We start from the raw sequence: 16,558 nt of genomic DNA on the forward strand, positions 1-16,558 counted from the left end.
CTGCCTGGAATCCCTGATCCTGTGCACTGACATTCCATCTGAACTGGTGTCCTGCTCCTGTTCTAAGGCCATCCACGCAGAGGAGTCAGACTCTGGCCTCCAGGCAGGTCTGAGGATTCCTGCAAGGGAGTACGGGCTTCTTCAGATTGTGACACAAGGAATAGGTCCTCCTCTGGCACTGGGGAGATCCAACCAGTTTCAGTCACAGCAAAGATTGGTCTAGGACACCAAGCGCCTCCGGGCTCCTTTTGAAGGAAGAGATGGGCAGGCGCCAATGCAGGAGCTCCTCCAACAACATGAAAGGCAACATGACATCACCACAATCCAGACATCCCGAAACAACAAGAATTGAACACCCTACACCAGAAGATATAGAAGAAACCGACCTTAAACAGTACTTTATGAAAATAATAGAGGACCTTAAACAGGAGGTAAAAAACTGCCATAAAGAAATGGAGATGACAAACAAAAAGGTAGACGAAATAAATAAATCTCTCAAAGATACCCAAGAAAAACAAGAAAAAGCAATCAAACAGGTAAGGGAAACAGTACAAGACCTGATAAATGAAATGGAGGAATTGAAGAAAACACAATCTGAGGGACGACTGGAAATGGAAACTCTGAGTAAATGAACAGAAACTTCAGAGACAAGTATTTCCAAAAGAATACAAGAGATGGAAGAAAGAAACTCGGACTCTGAAGATACTATAGAGGAAATAAACTCACAGATTAAAGAACTAAACAAATCTAACAAATTCTTAACACAAAACATTCAGGAAATCTGGGACACCATGAAAAGACCAAACCTAAGAATAATTGGGGTAGAAGAAGAAGAAGAATTACAACTCAAAGGACCAGAAAACATATTCAACAAAATTATAGAAGAAAATTTCCCCAACCTAAAGAAGGATGTTCCTATGAAAGTACAAGAAGCCTACAGAACACCAAATAGACTGGATCAAAAGAAAGCATCCCCACGCCATATAATAATCAAAACACAAAACATACAGAATAAAGAACAGATATTAAGAGCTGCAAAGGAAAAGGTCAAGTAACATATAAAGGGAAACCTATCAGAATTACACCTGATTTCTCAATGGAAACCATGAAAGCCAGAAGAGCTTGGATAGATGTGCTACAGACACTAAGGGAACATGGATGCAAGCCTAGACTACTATACCCAGCAAAGCTTGCATTCACCATTGATGGAGAAAACAAGATATTCCAGGACAAAAACAGATTTAAACAATACGCAGCCACAAATCCAGCCTTGCAGAAAGTAATAGAAGGAAAATCACAAACCAAGGAGTCCAACAACGCCTAAAATACCTCAGGCATCTAGCGACCCTTCACCAGCACAACTAGAAGAAGGGAAACACACTAACTCTACTACTAAAAATGACTGAAGTTAACAACCACTGGTCATTAATATCACTGAATATCAATGGACTCAATTCACCTATAAAAAGGCACAGGCTAAGAGACTGGATACGAAAACAGAATCCAACATTTTGCTGTTTACAAGAAACACACATCAACCACAAAGACAGACACCTACTCAGAGTAAAGGGTTGGGAAAAGGTTTATCAAGCAAATGGACCTAAGAAACAAGCGGGTGTGGCCATACTAATTTCCAACAAAGTTGACTTCAAACTAAAATCAATCAGAAGAGATGGAAAGGGACACTTTACACTCATAACAGGAAAAATCCATCAGAATGAAGTCTCAATCCTGAATATCTATGCCCCTAATATAAAAGCTCCCACTTATGTAAAAGAAACACTGCTAGAACTTAAGGCAGCCATCAAACAAAACACACTAATAGTTGGAGACTTCAACACTCCTCTCTCACCAATGGACAGGTCAATCAGACAGAAACCTAACAGAGAATTGAAAGACTTAATGGAGGTAATGAACCAAATGGACTTAAGAGACATCTATAGAACATTCCACCCAAATAGGAAAGAATATACCTTCTTCTCTGCAGCTCATGGAACCTTATAGAAAATTTACCATATACTTGGTAACAAAGCAAACTTCCACAGTTACAAAAAATATTAGTAAACACCTGTGTTTTATCGGATCACCATGGATTAAAATTAGAATTCAACAACAATGCTACCCCCAGAAAGCCCACAAACTCATGGAAACTGAACAGTCAACTACTGACCCACACCTGGGTCAAGGAAGAAATAAGGAAAGAAATTAAAGTCTTTCTTGAATTTAATGAAAACAAAGACACAACATACTCAAACCTATGGGACACAATGAAAGCAGTGCTAAGAGGAAAGTTCATAGCACTAAGTGCCCACTTAAAGAAAACGGAGAAAGCATTCATTGGAGACTTAACAGCACACCTGAAAGCTCTGGAAAAAAAAAGAAGCAGACTCACCTAGGAGGAGTAGAAGACTGGAAATAATCAAACTGAGGGCAGAAATCAACAAAATAGAAACACAGAAAACAATCCAAAGAATCAATGAAACAAGAAGTTGGTTCTTGGAGAAAATCAACAGGATTGACAAACCCTTAGCCAAACTAATCAAACGGCAGAGGGAGAACACGCAAATTAATAAGATCAGAAATGAAAAGGGGGACATAACCACAGACACAGAGGAAATTCAGAGAATCATTAGATCTTACTACAAAAGCCTGTATGCCACAAAATTGGAAAATGTAAAAGAAATGGACAGTTTTTAAGATAAATACCATATACCAAAGTTAAACCAGGACCAGGTAAATGCTCTAAATAGTCCTGTTAGTCGTGAAGAATTAGAAACTGTTATCAGAAACCTCCCTACCAAAAAGAGCCCAGGACCAGATGGTTTCAATGCGGAATTCTACCAGAACTTCCAAGAAGACCTAATACCTATATTCCTTAAGGTATTTCATAATATAGAAACACAAGAGTCACTGCCAAATTCCTTCTATGAAGCTACAGTTACCCTGATACCTAAACCACACAAAGACTCAACCAAGAAAGAAAATTACAGGCCAATCTCACTCATGAACATTGACGCAAAAATTCTCAATAAAATACTGGCAAACCGAATCCAAGAACACATTAGAAAAATTATCCATTACGATCAAGTAGGCTTCATCCCAGAGATGCAGGGCTGGTTCAACCTATGAAAATCTATCAATGTAATCCATCATATAAATAAACTGAAGGAAAAAAACCATATGGTCATCTCATTAGATGCTGAAAAAGCATTTGACAAAGTTCAGCACCCTTTTATGATAAAGGTCTTGGAGAGATTAGGGATAAAAGGGTCATTCCTAAATATAATAAAAGCTATTTACAGCAAGCCGACAGCTAACATCAAATTAAATGGAGAGAAACTCAAGGCTATCCCACTAAATTCAGGAACATGACAAGGCTGTCCACTCTCTCCTTATCTCTTCAATATAGTGCTTGAAGTTCTAGCAATAGCAATAAGACAACATAAGGGAATCAAGGGGATTCAATTTGGAAAGGAAGAAGTTAAACTTTCATTATTTGCAGATGATATGATAGTATACATAAGCGACCCCAAAAACTCCACCAAAGAACTCCTACAGCTGATAAACTCCTTCAGTAACGTGGCAGGTTACAAGATCAACTCCAAAAAATCAGTTGCCCTCCTATACACAAAGAATAAGGAAGCAGAGAGGGAAATCAGAGAAGTATCACCTTTCACAATAGCCACAAATTGCATAAGATATCTGGGAGTATCTCTAACCAAGGAAGTGAAGGATTTATTTGACAAGAACTTTAAGTCTTTGAAGAAAGAAATTGAAGAGGATACCAGAAAATGGAAGGATCTCCCCTGCTCATGGATTGGGAGGATCAACATAGTAAAAATGGCAATTCTACCAAAAGCAATCTATAGATTCAATGCAATTCCAATCAAGGTCCCATTAAAATTCTTCACAGAGATTGAGAGGACAATAATCAACTTTATATGGAAAAACAAGAAACACAGGATAACCAAAAAAATCTTATACAATAAAGGTACTTCTGGAGGCATTACCATCCCTGACTTTAAACTCTATTACAGAGCTATAGTACTGAAAACAGCTTGGTATTGGCATAAATACAGAGAAGTTGACCAATGGAATCGTATAGAAGACCCGGATCTTAAACCATAAACCTATGAACACCTGATTTTTGATAAAGGAGCCAAAAGTACACAATGGAAGAAAGAGGGCATCTTCAACAAATGGTGCTGGCATAACTGGATGTCAACCTGTAGAAGAATGAAAGTAGATCCATATCTACCAACATGCACAAAACTCAAGTCCAAATGGATTAAAGACCTCAATATTAATCTGAACACATTGAGCTTGATAGAGGAGAAAGTGGGAAGTACTCCACAAAAAATGGGCACAGGGAACCGTTTCCTACGCATAACCCCAGCTGCACAGACATTAAGGGCAACTTTGAATAAATGGGACCTCCTGAAGTTGAGCAGCTTCTGTAAGGCAAAGGACATTGTCACTAAGACACAAAGGCAGCCTACTGACTGGGAAAAGATCTTCACCAACCCTGCAACTGACAAAGGTCTGATCTCTAAAATATATAAGGAACTCAAGAGACTAGACGGTAAAATGCCAATTAACCCAATTAAAAAATGGGGCGCTGAACTGAACAGAGAATTCTCAACAGAAGAAGTTCAAATGGCCAAAAGACACTTAAGGTCATGCTCAACCTTCCTAGCTATCAGGGAAATGCAAATCAAAACAACTTTGAGATATCATCTTACACCTGTCAGATTGGCTAAAATCCAAAACACCAATAATAACCTTTGCTGGAGAGGTTGTGGGGTAAGGGGTACACTCATCCATTGCTGGTGGGAATGCACACTTGTGCAACCACTTTGAAAAGCAGTGTGGTGGTTTCTCAGGAAATTCAGGATCAACCTACCCCAGGACCCAGCAATTCCACTATTGGGAATCTACCCAAGAGATGCCCAATCATACAACAAAAGCATATGCTCATCTATGTTCATAGCAGCATTATTTGTAATAGCCAGATCCTGGAAACAACCTAGATGCCCTTCAGTGGAAGAATGGATGAAGAAACTGTGGAATATATACATGCTAGAATACTACTCAGCGGTAAAAAACAATGACATCTTGAATTTTGCAGGCAAATGGATGGAAATAGAAAACACTATTCTGAGTGAGGTAACCCAGACCCAAAAAGATGAACATGGGATGTACTCACTCATAATTGGTTTCTAGCCATAATTAAAGGACATCGAGCCTATAAATTTGGGATCCTTGAGAAGATAATAAGAAGAACCTCCACCTGACGATAGATGAAGAAAATGACAGAGCCCCACATTGGAGCACCGGACTGAGCTCCCAAGGTCCTGATGAGGAGCAGAAGGAGAGACAACATGAGAAAGAAAGTCAGGACTGTGAGGGAACCTCCAGCTGGCGACAGATGGGGAAGGTGACTGAGCCCCACATTGGAGCACTGGACTGAGCTCCCAAGGTCCTGATGAGGAGCAGAAGGAGCGAGAACATGAGGGAGAAAGTCAGGAACGTGAGGGGTGCGTTCACTCATGGAGACAGTGGGACAGAACTAATGGGAGATCACCAACTCCAGTTGGAATGGGACTGATGGATCATGCGACCAAACCCGTCTCTCTGAATGTGGCCAACAGAGGGGGCTGACTGTGAAGCAAAGGACAATGGCGCTGGGCTCTGATTCTTCTGCATGGACGGGCTATGTGGGAGCCTTCTCAGCTTGGTCGATCACCTTCCTGGACCTCGGGGGAGATGGGAGGACCTTGGTCTTAGCATAGAGTAGGGAACCCTGATGGCTCCTTGGCCTTGAGAGGGAGGGAGTGGAGGTATGGGTGGAAGGGAGGGGAGGGAAGGGGGAGGAGGATGGGAGGGAGGGGGGAGGAAGAGGGAAGGAGATGGAAATTTTTTAAATAATTAAGAAATAAAAAAATTGAAAAAATTAAAAAAAAACTATATACACTAGGAACAGATATTAAGTATAAGATTAGAATGACAACCTGCATAAACAATATTATGCAAGGAATGTATGCTAAATGTTTTAATAAATATTCTATCCTATGAAGTTTAAGTCTTGTATTTGAAATGGCTTGGATATATCATGAGAGGATGGTAACTACAACTACCTAATCTTCAACCCCATCAAAGACCTGAGAAGGGAAATAATATTACTTGAGGAGGCAGGAGGTACAATCAAGCAGTTTCCAAAATATGCAGTAGATGTCAGACAAAACTGGCTTTCTGAGCAATCACTCAAAGTCTCATTTGCAATGTTGCAGCAACCAATTTTGGCTAAGGCCTAGAGTAACTGACAGACCATTTCTAGAGGCAGGAATATTTTCAAAACCATCTTACCTTGTCCTGGCAAGATTTGACTAACTTTTTTCTTGTATCCTTCTTGTCCAGTCTAGACATTGTGTACTTTGCTAGTGGTCGAGGCATGGACACTTTCTTGCCCAAAAGCATGTTGTGCCAAGAAGAAAACATACCTCAAGTGTAGTGCTCAACACTCTCTAAAGAAAAGATTGGTGCTGACAGGAGCATTGTATCTCACGTCAACATAATCCTAAATTATTTAAATGCTATTTTCTACAGATTTTTGACATGGTTGAAGGTTACCTATCTATGCAAATACAATCTCTATGTATCCAAATACCCAATTAAACTGACTAAATATATAACAAACATGAATGACTATTGGCTTATAATACTTAATATCTACATAGCTTAAAGATTAAGACTTCATATCAGAATATTAAACAATCATTAAACAACTGTGCAATGAAGGAAGAGAATGAATTCAAAATGTAAACAATGTATCAGTATCTAGATCAGAGGTAGAAATATATAATGAAATATGATAAATATATCCTAAAATTGTATTAATATACAAAATGTATTAAACAGAGGTAGAAATATGAATGCATATAATATGAAAAAATAATTTTGCATAGGAGTGCAAATATTGTAGACAGAAATAACAAATATAATTTGAACTTGTCAATACATAAGATACAATATCAGTTTAAATTGTTCAAAATAATAGCTCACACGTGTTCTCTATTACTCACTATTATTAGTTTGGTAAGTTCATACTAAATTACCTATCATCCCATTCAGTCTTCCCTATTTTTTTAATATTTATTTATTTATTATATATACAATATTCTGTCTGTATGTATGCCTGAAGGCCAGAAGAGGGCACCAGACCTCTTTACAGATGGTTGTGAGCCACCATGTGATTGCTGGGAATTGAACTTAGGACCTTTGGAAGAGCAGGCAATGCTCTTAACTGTTGAGCCATCTCTCTAGCCCCCTTCCCTATTTTTTGAGATCTCTGTGCCTACATAATTTTCACCCAAACCCCCAGCCAAATGCAAGTAATAATCAACCCCTAAATGGTGTCTATAACCCTGAGGACAAACTTTGTTGGAAGAGCGGGGGACATTGCTTCCTATAATTGCTTCCTTCTGTTTGTGGGGTGATGTTTGTTCTATGGGTTTCTAAAAAAGTAAAATGATGGTTAAGTTTCAAGATTGCTGTTTTCTATAATTACAAATGGTCTCTGAGTAGTTGATAGGGTCTTTTTGTTTGTTTGTTTGTTTGTTTTGAAATTCTTATTTGAATTTCTGGCCAGAACGTTGGAAGAAGATGAACCATTTCCACAGCTGGTACCCAAAACCAGCCTTATAAAAGCACTATTAGCATCATGACATCAAATCAACTAGGCAGAGTTGTTGTGGGATCCTATCTTCTCCCTGGAAGCTTCCAAGATCACTGCAGGAAAATCTACTATTCATTGCAGAAAACATAAGCATTATTCATATAAACATATATACAGCAAAATTTATAATATAAACAAAATGGTCATGGAGAAAAGTAAATTATTTCCTTAATATTTATCTTCTTTCTATCCTATGCCAGATGGCTCCTGACATTAGACAGAAATTCTGAGTTTTTCTTTTAACAACATGCTTGGATTTAGAGAAGTATAGCCAAACACAGACCTTATTTTAAGTAGAGATGTATAAATGTACAGATAATCAAATTTTACAAATCAGATAATACTGCAGCATAAGACAGATTTCAATTTGCTTGCTGACTCTTTCTGGATAGCTATCATTTTATCTTTATGCATCTAGTTGTCCAAGGTCTCTCAACTCTTTGAGGAAAATAATTCCCTGCAAAGATAAGAACAGAACCATGACCCAACTTCTATGAGGTTTTCTTACCACCTGTATGAATGTCACTTCTGTGGATGAGATGTCATTTCTTTTTCTCAAGAGGTTTCTCTTTTTCAAACCAAATCTATATTAATTCTCCATAGTATTGAACCACTTTTTAAAGAGATAATATTGAAAACAAAGCTAATTTCTAGAATCAAATAATAGGAAGGAAAATAACAAAAGTCTTGTACAATACCTTCTATAATATAAGTAAAATGATTATTGAACTCCTGGATATTATCAGTCATTTTTGTTATTTTTCAGATCTTACTTATCATAAGACAATTACAATGAATTAGAGTAGGTGTTATAATCATTATTGGCCAGCAGGTTTCTTAGTTTCAGCTATGTAGCCAAGAGATGCAACAGCAGTAAACACCATATGTTGCTTACTTGGGTACTGAAAAAATGCTTTGTTTAACAAATTAAAAACATTTATTAAGGTTATCAATAATTCCAAGAGTTGGGACCCATGATAGACAATCCAAAGTTTTCTTTCAACATGAGTTGCAGACTGTGTGTACCACGGGGATCTCAGGCAGCAGTGTGTGCACTGGTATCTGAGTTGCAAGCCGGAGAGCACTAAGCAGAGCCTGCTGTGTCTTCAGATTGACTAGAAATGTGGGTGTGAGAATAAGTGCGCAATGCTCCATGAAGCTGGCAGACCCATCCCAAAACGTGTGGACTGGTCCCATGTTCAGGTGCCAGATGATGGTGGAAATCACAAAATAATCCCATACTAATTCAGTATTATGAATGATAAAGGTTTATTCATTTAGGGGAGACCTACAGATCACTGTCCTAGATAATAGTTCTCTGCACTAACTGGGAACAAGAAGATAGTCTTGCAACCAGAAGCAAGAGCTGGAAGCAAGAGAGCAAGCACATGCTTTATACCTGTATTCATAGTGTAAGAGACCATGTAAGAATAGCCAGCATTGCTAACTGGGGAGAGAATATATGTCATGGCCACCCATATTCAGAGTTTCAGCCTGGACACTCTCAAACTGAAAGTTCATCCGTAGGGTGAGATGTATCTTGCCTATCATAATATACTCAAATGGAAATGTACTTGTCATATCTGTTTTTGGAATGCTTGTTTCAGCCTTTGGGAAATGCGTGGGCCAAAAAAAAAAAATAGATCGATAAACAAATAGCCAATGGCACAATGAGTGTGGTAAGCCATGGGACCAATTAAACCAGGTCTCATAGGGGGTCCTTGACTTAAATGAATCAATATTTTTTCTTAACTCATCTATGGTTCTTGTAACTATCCAAGAATTGTAATGATGAGACGAGCAGGCCTGCTTTTCATCCTGCCCAGCTCCCACATGGTTAGATTTACACCCGAAATAACAAGACACAAATTGTATTCTTTTAAACACTGGTTGGCCCATTAGCTCTAGCCTCTTACTGGCTAACACTCACATCTTAATTAACCCATATTTAGTAATCTGTGTAGTACCACGAGGGGTGGCTTACTGGGAAGATTCTAGCCTACATCCATCTTGGGTCGGAGCTTCATTGCATCTGACTCACTTCCCTTCTTCCCTGTCTACTCCACCCACCTATGTTCTGACCTATCAGGCCAAGCAGTTTTCTTTATTAATTGTTGGGGCAGCTGGCCCAATCCCTGCGTTCAGGGGCGTGGCTGCTCCAGCGGGGTAGCATTCCCCTTAAATAGGAAGCCGGTACAATTAATTAACCAATGAAATCAACAGATTGATAGAAGACCCGCCTCCATCAAGAATGGTCCAAATAGAAACAACATTCATCCCCAAGGTCTCTGCAAAATTCTCCCTGTTCCATAAAGATCAAGTCCAAGACTCTCCTATTTCGTAAAGTTAGCCTTAATAAAGACTTTTGTAAAAAAAAAAAAATGTATTTTGTGAATAACATTATGCAGTCTCTGTTTTCTCTAATTATGTCCAGCCCAGTCTGCTCACATCCCCAGGATGAATAATAATAAATCAGAAGCAACCCATGCACACAATTTTTATTTATTTTTATTTTTTATTTTTATTTATTTATTTATTTTTTTTTTTTTGGTTTTTCGAGACAGGGTTTCTCTGCAGCTTTTACAGCCTGTCCTGGAGCTAGCTCTTGTAGACCAGACTGGTCTTGAACTCACAGAGATCCGCCTGCCTCTGCCTCCCGAGTGCTGGGATTAAAGGCGTGCGCCACCACCGCCTGGCTACGCACACAATTTTTAATAGTGGAGGCAGTCCAGTTGCTTCCTGGGCATAGATAAAATGGTATTTACAGAAAAGCATGTCTCCTAAGGACGTGAAACCACTCAAGCTCATTAGTGTAAGATGCATGGGGTAGGATGTACCTCCAATGCCTCCACTTTTAGTCTCCCTTCTATCCCCAGAATACAGTCTCCACATCCAAGCTCCCATGTGCCAAATCACAGAGGTCAGGCAACCATGTTCAGAGTGCCATCAGGTGAGAAGTCTGGTTTAGGATCCCTCCAGTGCCAATACTCGACAGGATTCATGGCACTTTCTGTGGTTGGTGGGGGCTAGCTGCCTGGACCTTGGTCCTCATGAGAAGAATTAACAGGATTACTGCTGGGAGGGCCATCTGAATTAAAAATACAGGCAACACTTTTGTCAAGGGTTAATCTCCCATGGGCAGTGGTTATTTTCTTTTCTTGTGTTTGAATTTAAGGGTTGTACACCATAATCTCTTTCTTTCCTTATTGGTCATATAGGTCTTTCCCATTGTTCCGAGGGAAGGGGAGCGATTCTAAGTTACTAGCAAGTAGCCATATAGGTGTTTCCCCTCTGTTTGAGAAGACAAATCTATATACTTGGCCCTGTGTTAATAAGGAATCTGGGCCCATTCATTGATTAGTGAGAGGATCCTTTCACCTAACCTTTAGGGTAGGGATCACTAATGATTCTGGAATCTATTTTGTTAATCTGATTTTTGAAAATTTAAAATGTTGATGGTTAATAACGCCCCTTTTGTTTTATAAGGAACTCTTTGAAACACTGATGATGTGTTTTAACAATTGCTTGACCCTGAGGGTTGTATGGGATTCCAGTGTGAAGGTGTATGTCACAAACAATCCCACACCAGTTTGAAATTATGATTAATAGAATGGTTATTTATTTAAAAGGGAAAAACTTACAGATCACCGTCCCAGCCAACAACCCTCTGAGCAATCAGGAAGGGAGCCTAGTCATCAGAAGCAGAGCCGGAAGCCAGAGCACCACTGGAGGGAAGGGGCCACATTTTTTAAAGAGAGAGACCATGCCCCAATGGGCTGGTATCTCAGCAGCTATTGGCTGAAGGAGCAGAAGGAGCTCCTGCAACACCTCCCCCTTTTGTTTAAGTAAGAGAGTTCTAAACCTACTATGAAATTATATACAATAAGTACAAATATCCTATTCCAACTAGTTTAAGTCTTGTATAATAAATAACTTGGCCAAGTCATGAGAGGAAAGTAACTACATTTATATAGTCTTCAACCCCATCGAAGATCTGAGAAGGGAAATAATGTTACCTGAGTAATTCGGAAGTGCATTCAAACAACTTCCAAAACATGCAACAAATCACAGAGACAAACTAGCTACCTGGACAATCACCCAAAGTCACATTTGCAGCGTTGAAGCAACCAACTTTGGCTAAGGCCTAACATAACTGACATACCATTTTCAAAGGAAAGAAACTTTTCAAAACTAGGTTACCCTGTCTTGGCAGGATATGACAGTCCTGTTTTATCGATTTATGGATATTCTGTATCTGTCAGTGGTTGAGGTATGGGCATTTCTTTGCCCAAAGGCCAGTTCTGCCAAGAAGAAAGGCTCCATGTGGAGTGTCTTTGGTGCTCAACATTCTCTCAGAAATAGATCGGTGTTGCCAAGAGCAATTGTGTCTCACTACCACGGAACTCTGAGTTAAATTAAAGGCTATTTTCTACAGCTCTTTGAAGAGGTTGAAGATTATCTATCTATACTGAGTATAATCTCTATGTATCTAATGAACCTGATTAATCTAATTACAAAAGACAAACATAGATGACTATTGATCTATATAATTCTCAATACTTATCTAGCTTAAAGACTAAGACAATAAACAACTGTGCAATAAATGAGGACAATATGACCTCCAAATATAAGCAATGTACAAATATACAATGCAATATGGTAAATATATATCAATGCATAAACAATATATAAGTATCTTAATCAGAGGTAGAAATGTACACTGCAGTATGGTAAATATATTATATATATAACACATTATATATAATATATATATTTTATGTATGTATATATATATACATAAAAATGTTTTAAACAGAGGTAGAAACATGCATGCATACAATAGTCAATATAATTTAACTTTGTGTCAATATACAAGAATCAATACCAATATATTTGTCTAAAAACAGGAACTCACAATTACAAATCTATTATCCTGTCATCCAATTATCCCTCTTTTTTTTCAAAAAGATCCCTGAGCTTATAAAATTCCTCCCCTAACCCTCCAACCCTCAGAAGTATACTAATTATAATCAACCCTTAAATGATGTCCCAAAACCCAAGGACAAACTTTTCTAGGAGAGGGGACGCCGTCCTCTAGAATTATTTCCAGCTGTCATGGGGGCGACGTTCTTTCTGGGGGATCCTGTGAAAATAAAATGATGGTTAAATTTCAAGATCAATGTCATTTAAAATTGCAAATAGTCTCTGAGTATTTTGTGTGGTTCTGGCCAGAATGTTGTACAAGATGTGCATCATTTCAGCTAACCAAGTTGGAACCGTCTTGTGTAACTGGTACCCAAAACAGGTCTTGTAGTAGCGCTATCAGTATCATGACGTCATATCAATCAGATGGAGTTGTTGTTATGGGGCCCCATCTTCTTCCTGGAAACTTCAAATATCACTGCAAGAAGACCTCATTGTTCATTTTGGAAAACTTCTGGCTCTGCTTCCGACTAGGCTCCCTTCCTGATTGTGCAGAGGGCTGTTGGCTGAAGGAGCAGAAGGAGCGCCCGCAACACCAGTGGTATGGGATATACTCCATATCTGGAAGAATTCTTTTAATGTTTTACTCATAAAACAGGGGTTGTTGCCTGTCTTGACCTGTTGTCGTAGTCCCAACTTAGCAAACATTGTAAGAAGAGGCTTTTGGCATCATTACATTTTCCCCTGAGTGTGTGATACTGAGTATGCCATAGAGTACATGTCTATGGTCACAAACATGTATTTTAATTTGCCAAATGGAAGGTTATGTGTCATATCTCTTTGCCAGATGATACTGGGTCCTAATCCTCTTGGGTTCACCCCCAGCCCTTGTAAAGGGCAGTAAATACGCCAAATGGAAGGTTATGTGTCATATCTCTTTGCCAGATGATACTGGGTCCTAATCCTCTTGGGTTCACCCCCAGCCCTTGTAAAGGGCGGTTGTGAAAAAACTGTTGTCAAGTCTTACATTGTAGGCATAATTCTCTTTAATTCTGTTGTGAGGATCTGGGGGTGTAGGTACTTGTATCCTCTCCAGTTGACATGAGTTAAGTCATGCATTTTGGGTAGCATTTTCTGTGAGCAGAATTGAGACCTCTATTAGATAGGGCCCTGAAGCTACAGCATCCACAGCAGCATTCCCTTGGGAAGTTAGGCCAGGGAGGTTTTGAGATGCCGAATATATATATATATATTCACCTTCTAGGAGTATTCTGAGTTGTATCATCAAGGCAGAAATAGGATTAGCATCCGATCTGATATAGGCATAGGGTAAGTGTGGCAGTAGGTTCACCACATAAGAGCTATCTGAATAGAGGTTGAAGGGTTCTAGGAACTCTTGTAGGGCAATATATGCCCATCATTTCTTATATTGAGGTGACCCTTCACAAGGGAGAATTTTGGTAATGTTTGTCTTGTTCCCCACTGCAGGGCAAACTACAAAGGCAATCCCATTCTTCCTGCCATCTGTGCAAACAGTGGATGCTTTGGGCAGGTGCCTAGAAGAAAAGACTAACAGCACTTTTCAATATATTTTCTTGATATAGATTAACTAACTAAGACTCCCCAAAGTGGGTGTCCAGGGTAAACAGAAATCCCTCTACGGCAAGGCTTAATCTAGAACAATTGATGGAGGATTCTCATTGGCTAATAAACAAACTGCCTTGGCCAGCCCTTAGGTGGGTGGAGTAGACAGAACAGGAAGAAAGAAGTGAGGTAGTTGGCTCAGTCAGATGCCATGCCTCTCCTAAGTTAGTCAGACTGCCGTGCCTCTCCTCAGGGAGAGAGATGCGATGAAGCCAGCCGCCAGATCAGACATGCTGAATCTTTCCCGGTAAGACACCACTCGTGGTGCTACATGGATTATTAGATATGGGTTAGTCAAGATGTGAGAAAGAGGCTGAAACTAATGAGCCAGGCAATGTTTAAAAGAATACAGTTTCCGTGTAATTATTTTGGGTAAAGCTAGCTGGGTGGCAGGACGCAGCCCCGCCGCTCCATTCTACAAACAATGTCTGGCCTCCCATTCTAAATCCTTAATTTTAAATGGAGTTATTAATTTAGAGGAATCTTTCCATAATTTCAGATTATTGGCCATCTCCTGGGGGAGAATAGTTCATTCATATCTCTGGTCAAGTTGAGAGGAATTAACTGTAGGAATGGAAAAGGAGAACTTTTTGCAATCCTTCTAAGAGGAAGGAATTGAGATGATGCAGTCCTTTTGATCGATTACAGTAAAGTGAAACTGGGAGGAGACTTCTGAGACCCAAGGTAAGCATCTTAAAGGGGTTCCTACTAGCTCCATAAGGGCATTGATTATTTGTAGGTCCTGGAGCATTCTCCAGGTCCCATTAGGCTTACATATTACAAAAACAGGGCTGTTCCATGGGCATATCGAGGGCATTATCCATCCTTCTTTAAGCATATTTCTGGTGATTTCCTTGAGCATCTTAAGTTTAAATTCAGGTAATGGCCACTGCTCTACCCATGCCAGCTTACCAGGTGCCCACCTAATGGGGGACACGTTTGGATCAGTGGTCTCTACTCTTGGGGGTGAATTCAGGTGTTGGGGTTCTGCCTGATAACATCTTGTTCAGTTTTAGCATCATAAAAGGCTAGGTGGTCAATGGTAACAATGGCATCCCTTTATCCTAACAAATCTTGTCCCAGGAGGTATACAGACAACTCCAAGAAGATAAGAGGTCTGAACTTTTCTTTATCTCTCTCTAGTCCCACCCAAGTTATGGGACTGGCCGTTTCTTGAGAGATAGACCTTCTCCCAAGCTCCATGATAGGTGACCCAGTTATGATTTGCCAGCTGATTGGGAATTATTTTTTCTGAGGATGTCCTGTCATTTCTTGTCTATCAGGCATTGGAATCTGTGTCACCCAAAGATTATAGACATATTGGGTCAGAACCCCTCTACCATTGGAATGGCACAGTTAACTGAAGGTGCATTTTTCATTCCTGTGGTTAAGGGGGCTGGAAAGTGCTCCCATTTACTCTAAATGTTGATTTGCAATGAATTTCCCATTTCTATCAAATTCGGGCTAGCATTCTGAGCCCCAATGGTACCCATTGTGGCAGAGCGGACAGAGAGACAAAGAGAGTTCCTTCTGAACCTGGGTCTGATTGTCCTTTTGTGGACAATCCCTCTTAAAATTTCCCAGTTGACCACATAAGAAATATTTCCCAAGTGTTTGCTTTTGCTGTCCAGCCAGCAGGGCTTTAGTAATAAGAGAGGTTAGAGTGTGGGTCTGGGCCTGAAGGCCTGCCACAAGAGTCTGGTTGGCATGTGATTCAGTCCCAACATTCTGCAATGCCACAACCCATTGACTCATGGACCCTTCCCTAAGGCTAGCACAAACCATCCTAGTATCTTGGTTCATACCTTCCCAGACTAGGAGCTTAGTAAATTGGTCTCTAAGCCCACCAGAGGGCAAATTCCTCTTAAGACTGGTCTGCAAATGAACAATAAAGTCTGGAAGTGGCTCCTCTGAATTTTACATCATGCCAGTTATAGGTGATTCAGTGGGTCCCTCCTCTAGCTTGGCCCAGACCTCCAGGCCTCCTTGTCTAACTTGGTCCCAAGATGGAGCCATAATCCTGGCTTGTTGGACCCCAGTGGAAAAGCCTTCCCCTATACCAGTTATCATCAAATAAATGATGGAAATTGGGGTCAGCCACTCTATTGAACTATGCCCTTGTGTGACAGGCCTTTTTAAAGAAGGCCATCCATTTAACATATTGGGATCCTCCCCCAGAGTAGCCTTAGCCATATTATTCTAGCCTTTTGGGACACAAGGATGGTAGGCTACCTCCTAATGGAGAGTCATGGCCCA

This window comes from Arvicola amphibius, chromosome 12 (genome assembly GCF_903992535.2).
Source record: "Arvicola amphibius chromosome 12, mArvAmp1.2, whole genome shotgun sequence".
NCBI lineage: Eukaryota > Metazoa > Chordata > Mammalia > Rodentia > Cricetidae > Arvicola > Arvicola amphibius.